The sequence below is a fragment of the Octodon degus genome, unplaced genomic scaffold (genome assembly GCF_000260255.1).
Source record: "Octodon degus isolate 3935 unplaced genomic scaffold, OctDeg1.0 scaffold00001, whole genome shotgun sequence".
Lineage (NCBI taxonomy): Eukaryota > Metazoa > Chordata > Mammalia > Rodentia > Octodontidae > Octodon > Octodon degus.
This window is the reverse complement of record NW_004524577.1, coordinates 5,478,648-5,485,279: the sequence shown is the minus strand read 5'-3', so window position 1 is coordinate 5,485,279 and position 6,632 is coordinate 5,478,648. Positions and strand designations below refer to the sequence as shown.

Below are 6,632 nucleotides of genomic sequence, written 5' to 3'. Positions count from 1 at the left end.
TCATGGCTAAGGAGCAGTGCCTCTTTTTCTTTTCATATATATTATTCATTTATATTGAATAAGAGTGGTGTCAGTGGACAACCTTGTCCTGTTTCTGACTTTAAAGGGAAAATTTCCAGCTTTTCCCCATTTAATATGTTTCATTACAGAGATGTAAGAAGAGTCCAACATGTACAAATCAATCAATGAGACATACCACATACACGGAAGCAGGGACACAAATCACACAGTCACCTGAACAGACACAGGAAAAGCCTTTCACAAAATCCAACATGCATTAATGACTGAAAAGTAGGTGTATGAGAACCTTGCCACCACATTCTAATAAAAACCATTGGCTACAAAACTAACCCCGATATCATCATCAATAGGGAAAAGCTGAAATCTCCCTTTAAAGTCAGAAACAAGATAAAGTTGTTCACTATCACTGATCTTATTCAATATAAGTGAATAATATATACGAAAAGAGAGACACTGTTAGAATTTACAAAAGATTCCTAGAATTGGTAACGAAGTTCAGCAATGTAGCCGGATTAAAAAAACTAACACAAAAAAATTATTAGTGTAATTTCTTTGTTGTTTCATTTTATTTTTTTAAAACAAATTTTGCACGTTTATATCTGGTAATCTAAACAACTAATTTGAAGATAACATCCTGCAACACAACAATGATTGTTGAAGTCCTATTACTTTGTTTAGTAAAATATTGTATCATTTCCAATGCTGTGTTTTTATTACTGTTTTGTATTCTTTACAAAATAAAAAAATTAAAAAAAAATGTGCCTGTATGTTAATAACGAGCTCACTAAGAAAGGAATTAGGATAACATACACTGACAATAATATCATGAAAAATTAAATAGTTGGAAATTAACCTGACCAGGGCCAGCCAAATAGCTCAGCGGATTAAAGCACCTGCAAGCAGGGGCTGGGGGTTCAATCCCCAGGCCTGCTGGGCCGGCCCCGCCCCGGGGGTGCGCTGAGACTGCGTTGAGACTGGGCATAGCAGTGCGTGCCTGTAATCCCAGCTCTTGGGAGGCTGTAAACAGGCGGATCACTATGAATCCAATCTAGTAGTGAGACCCTGGACACCTTGTAGACCCTTCCTTAAAAATAGAAAAAAGAAAAAAGAAATTAACCTGACCAAGAAAATGATAGACCTTTGTGATGAGAACTACAGTACTCTGCAAAAGGAGATTGATGAGGACATTGAAAAAGAAAAAGAAAGAAAGAAAGAATGAGAGAGAGAGAGAGAGAGAGAGAGAGAGAGAGAGAGAGAGAGAGAGCGAGCACTCTATTGGAGAGGAAGAGCCAATATAGTTGATATGGCTATACTTCTAATACGGATTTACAGTTTTCATGCAGTTTCAACCAAATACAGTAGCATTTCTCACAGAACTAGCAAAAGCAGTCCTGCCATTAATTGGAACCAGAAGAGACCCAGCGTAGCTTTTTCTAGAGCCAAGCAGGAGGGAGCAGAATCTCAGATCTCAAGTCACACGACAAGGCTACGGTGATCAAAACTAGCATGACGTTGGCGTGACGACAGGCACGCGAGGCAGTGGACCAGAACAGAGGGTGCCGAGACTGCCCCAGGCGCATTCGGCCATCTCCTCTTTGACAAAAGCGCCAGGAGTATGCACCGGAGGAAAGACAGCCTCTTCAGCAAACGGGCCGGAGAGCTTGCGGTCCGTGTGCGGACGAGTGACGTTCAGAGCCCCGCCTCTTACTGTGCACTACAATGAAACCAAAGTGGATCAAAGACCTAAATATTGGGCCAGATGTGCTTAACCTGCTGGAAGATAAAATAGGTAAAACTTGAAGAGAAACGTACAGGCAGGGACTTCCGGAACAAAATGCCAACTGCATGGGAAACATCAAGAATCAACAAAGCAGGGGTTGGGGAGATAGCTTAGGAGAATAAGTGCTTGCCTGGGAAGCGCAAGGGCCTGAGTTCAATTCCCCGTTCCGGAAAAAAAAAAAAAATCAACAACAACAAAAAATATTAACAAACAAGATTTTATCAAATTAAAAAGTTTCTGCATAGCAAGGGAACCAACCAACAAATGAGACAATCTGCAGGAAAACGATGGCCGAGTACACCTTGGATAGAAGAACTTCACATATTTAAAATATTCATTTATTTATTTATTTATTTATTTTTAACGCCATTAAAACTAAAAACATTTTTTTTTTCATTTAAAAAAGTATTTAGCACGTATGAAACCAGGCAACATCTCTTCCGTTTGCTCACCCCCCGGCGTGGGGTCTGGGGGCGGCTCCCCCGCGGCGCGGCATCCTGCCTCCTGCTCCTCGGCCTGCGCGACCTCCGCGCGACCTTCCCCGTGTCCACCTGCAGCCCGCTCGGCCTTCTGCGCTCACTGCGGAGCGAATCTGCGCTTTCGAGGGGCTTCCTCTCCTCCTCCCCGGGGGCCGCTCCTCTCTCTGAGGAAGTTCGCCTGGCAGTTTTCGCTGGTGAGCCGTGAGGGGCTGGACCTGGCCCTGGAGGACCTGCGTGCTAGCGGTTGTGAGTGCTGGCCGGACGTCCGACCTGTGCTCCGCTGAGCATCTCACTGCAGAGGCGATGGTGTCTCTGTAGGGGGTGGCCGTGCGCTGCATGGAAAAGCCATCATCGTAGCCATCGCGTCGCCATGAGCATCCGTCCGTCTGCGGCTGGACGCTCGTGCCTGGCTCTCCTTTCTCCGTGCGCGACTGTCTCTGCAGGCTCTGCTCCTCTAGCGCGGCTTCTGCGCGGCCCTTCTCACTGATGGAAGCCAGGCACGCAGGGGACTTGTGATAGGCCTTCATGGACTCATCGTACTCGATCTTTTCTGCCTCTTCATCAGTGAGATCTGGCCACATGCCATCAGTGATCTTGCCAGTCTCCCACAGCCTTAGGTCAGGGTTGGAGGCCTTTGCTTGGTCCCAGACCTTTCTGCTGTACCCCATGCAGGGCATCAGCGGCTTATCTGGTGGCTTTGGGGACTTTGGAACCCTAATGCCAGAGGATGCCGTGACCCGGCTGTTGGTGCCGGGGTTCCCTCCCAGCCTGCAGTTGTAGGTGAGAAGACCCTGTGGATTGTATCCCACAGACCCTGGTGTGCTGGGCATTTGTGTTGCAGGAGGTGGGACATAAGATAGTCTTTTGATATTTTGGAACATTAAGTTCTCAGTTCCTTAAAAATTAATCTGAGATACTGAGGGCCACTGGCACCCTTCCATATTTAACATATTTAAAGAACTAAAAACTTAAAGCCCCCCTCCAAATGAAAGACCCAAACAAAAAATGGAGAACTGAAATGACTTTTCTCAGAAGAAGTAGAATTGGTCATTAAATGAATGAGAACAGGTTCATTGTCATTGAGCATTGGACATGCTGATTAATGGGTCAGGTAGATAGCTCTGCAGTCTAAATGCCTGCCTGGCGAGTATAAGGACTTGGGTTCAATACCATGTACTGCATGCCATGCCTGCCCTGCACTAAGGTGGCCACTAAAACTAGGCATGGTGGCCCACACCTGTAATCCCAGCACTGGGGAGGCTGAGACAGGAGGATCACTACAAGTCTGAGTTGCGTAGCAAGACCCTGTACCAAATAAATAAATAAATCTTAAAAAAAGAAATGCAAATTAAAACAATACCATGATTCCAACTTACCTCAAAAGAATGGCTATCATGAGGAAATCAAATAACAACAAATTCTGTAGAGATGTGGGGAAAAAGAACTCATCTACATGGGTGGTAGAAGTGTAAACTAGTACAGCCATCTTGGGAATCATCACGGAGGTTCCTAAAAAAAACTATAAATCGAAATTCCATTTGACTCAGCTCCTGTCCTTCCAGGTATTTCCCCAAAGGAGTTAGACATCATGCTTACAGTGAAGTGTACATGTCCATGTGTATGGCCGCCACACAATTCATGGCCACTAAATCTGGGGACGATCTACGTGGCCATTAGCACATGACTGAGCAAGCCGTGGTAGTTACACACAGGTAAGTACCACTCTGCTGTGAAGAAGGATGTACATGTAAAGAACTTGTAGGAAAATGGATAGACCTTGTATTGAGACCATAGACCATAATATCGAGTGATGGAAATCAGACATCCAGCTTAAATGTGTCATGGCTTATTTCACATAAGGAACCCAAACATAAGTAAATTAAAAGAGGCCCAGGAGATAGCTCAGTGGCATAAGTGCCCACCTGGCAAGGGCAAGATCCCTCGTACTGCAAAAACGAAAACAAAAACAAAAAGAGATAAATAGGGAATGGGAGACAGATCTTCTGCAAGCAGTAAAGACAATCAAGAGATGTAAAGATCAGGGAAAGAGAGGACGTAAAATGAAATTAATGCAGGTCATGGACATGAATGTCATCATTATATTCAGCCAACATGTGTGCTCATACATATAAAAATTTTTACAAAATTTGAAATCCAGACTCTGTTCCTTCCCAGCTCTGTGAACACTGGCTGAGGGCTTCATTTCTTTGAGCCTCAGTTTCCTTACCTGGAAAGTGGGTATCCAGGTCTCAACATATCGCCTCTGTGTGCCAAACTGTGTGTGTGTGTGTGTGTGTGTGTGTGTGTGTGTGTGTGTGTGAAATCTATGATCTTTAGAATCTGAGTGTTGGTGGAGAATGCTAGTCAAGTTCATCTCCCTCACCAACCTGTGTGTAATTTTACAGAGACGGCTTTTTATTTTTGGCAAATTAAAGACACACTGAATTGCAAATAAGGACAGGCGTTTGAGGCCACTCCCGATGCCCAATTAGTACCACTCCGCTGACAGCCCTGGCTCCTTCAAAGGCCGCTCCCTGGGACGCGGGCCCTCTGCAGAGCTGGCGGAGAACTTGGAGCAGAGTCAAATGTTCAACATCAAACATTTCTGCACTCAGCAATGAGGCCATGTTCTCCAATAGGGAGTTATCTGTGTAAACGCTCCCATGCTTATTAAATTCCTGCAGTGGCCACTTTAATTGGACCCGCCTCCCCCACTTGGCTAATCAAGGCTGTGCAGTCTTGGGCTGACTCTGTCTCCAGAGCAGGCTGGTGTCTCTCAGCTCATCACGGCTGACTGGCTCTTCCTATCCCTGGACCCGTACTAATCAATACTCTTGCCTCTGGCCCAGAGGTGTCTAGAATAAAGTCATCTCCCCCATACTTACACCCACTGTCCTTGAGGGACCAGGTACCTTTATGCATCTCTGTGTTCCCAGTGCCCGATCAGTAAGTGTTGCACACACTTATGACTAAGTAGGAGCTGGGCATTGGCTTTGCCTCTTGGCTTGTGATGCCAACCAGATTCTGGATCAAAGTGCAAAGCCTGGAGCCCAAGGTGGCCTCCAATTTGCAACCTTTCCCATCTCTCCCAGACTGTCCTCCCGCAGAGGCCAAATGTGTGGCTCTGTCCACCGTACATTCCCCTCAGGGGTGTGTTATGTAGCCAGGCTGATATTTGACCAATAGATAATTGGAAGATTTTTGAATAAGGCTCATATTCTCCGGCTCATTACAGTCTCTATTATTTTATAGTGATGCCCTCAGGCACTGTGGTTCCTTCCTGCACGTTCCAAAGTGCTTCATGAATTGGGATATGTGCTAGGACAGCCCCACACTGCTGTGAGGTGGTCCTAATTGGCTGTTCTCTCTGGAAACCCAGCCCCCGAGCTTTCTAGATATCTGCCATGGCTTAGAGTTTTTGCAAGGGGGACAATACACTACAGGGCACATATTTTAGAAGATTATTTTATAAGGAATCACCCAAAGAATCATATATCAAGCACACAGGAAGTTTGTCCATACACTAAAGACCAAAGCATCCCGCTGAGGGCCTGGGTCCCACAGTAATGTCCTGCATGAGTCCAGCTGAAGACTTGGAGCCTATAACAATGCCTCTCATGAGTCCAGCTGGAGGACTACACCCCGCGACAGAGCCTCCTGCAGGCCCGCTTCACGGGTCCGCGCTGAGAAGGCCCGAAGATCAGTGGTGGAAGCTGGAAAGTTTGTGCCAGTGGGATGAAGGGTGTGCGCTAGCAGGTGGAAGGATCTGAACTGGAGTTAGGAAGCAACGCTCAAGGCAAGCACCAGAACTGCCCTGAGAAGAACCTCAGCCATCCTCAGTGACAGTGAGGTCCCAAGCTCCTCTGGGAATGAGGACAGTTGAGTTCCCACAAGGAAAACCAGACAAACTCCTCCAGGAGACCAAGCAGCACACCATCCTCCCCTCCAGAGCTAAGAAGCAGATGTTCAAGGTGAGGACCAGAGCTCCCTGGGAGTGAACCATAGCCTTCCTCAGTGACAATGCGGTCCTGAACTCCTCCTCCAGTGAGAACAGCCAAGTTCATCAGAAAAGCCAGAATGACAAAGTGTCCTAGCAGAGCAGCCCAAGAGAACATAGGCAGCTTCCAACAGTGTTTCCAAACAGCCTTCCCAACAACCTCCCCAACAACCTCCCTAACAACCTTCTTAGCAGCCTCCCTAACAGCCTCCCTAGCAGCCTCCCTAACAGCCTCCCTAACAGCCTCCCTAGTAGCTTCCCTAAAAACCTCCCTAACAGCCTCCCTAACAACCTCTCCAACAACCTTCCTAGCAACCTCCCTAACAGCTTCCCTAACAGGCTCCCTAACAGCCTC

General features: G+C 46.5%; 1 pseudogene; it reads right to left on the bottom strand.

The window, feature by feature from the left end:
• Positions 1-1,522: 1,522 nt before the first annotated feature.
• LOC101589442 lies at positions 1,523-3,140 on the bottom strand (annotated as a pseudogene).
• Positions 3,141-6,632: the final 3,492 nt, after the last annotated feature.